At 42.2% G+C, this 526-nt stretch overlaps 1 protein-coding gene across 1 annotated transcript in view; it reads left to right on the top strand.

Annotated features, from left to right (window-relative positions):
- The window catches only part of Snx6 (sorting nexin 6), a 43,873-nt gene that overhangs the window by 38,754 nt on the left and 4,593 nt on the right, over positions 1 to 526 (top strand). The window lies entirely within an intron of this gene.

Here is a 526-nt window from a genome sequence, read left to right on the forward strand (position 1 = left end):
AATAGTCAGATTAGCGTGACCCCTATATAAGGACGACTTCAAATCTGTGAATCCTTCCTCTGGGGTGTTGAGATGTAGTGACAGGCTCTAACTGGATTGCCACAACTGCCTCCGACTCCCAGACATCTGTCTTCCTTGGTCTCCCCAGTGCTTGAATCAAAGGCATGTACCAGCACACCCAGCTCAATATTTTTTTAAGTCTATCTTGGAGGTCAGCATTTACCTTTTAATAAATATTACGGAATTTTAATGTTTCTTGTTTTGTTTTTGTTTCCTTCAAAAGAAGGAAGAAATCCGCTGAGTATGGTAGCTGAGGTTAAGTGTGGGAGGGCAGAGGAGGTTATCTCTGAGTGCCAGGACGTCTAGGGCTACATAGTCAAAAGATTTTATCTCACAAAAAGAAAGGTGGTGAGGTGGAGGTGTGAATCAGGCCTGTTGTGGTGCATGCTAGTAATCCTGGCCCTTGGAAAGTGGAGACTGAGGATCAGGAGTTAAAAAATCATCTTTTTTTTTTTTTTTTTTTCCA

This window comes from Microtus ochrogaster, chromosome 1 (assembly GCF_000317375.1).
Source record: "Microtus ochrogaster isolate Prairie Vole_2 chromosome 1, MicOch1.0, whole genome shotgun sequence".
NCBI classification, from domain to species: domain Eukaryota; kingdom Metazoa; phylum Chordata; class Mammalia; order Rodentia; family Cricetidae; genus Microtus; species Microtus ochrogaster.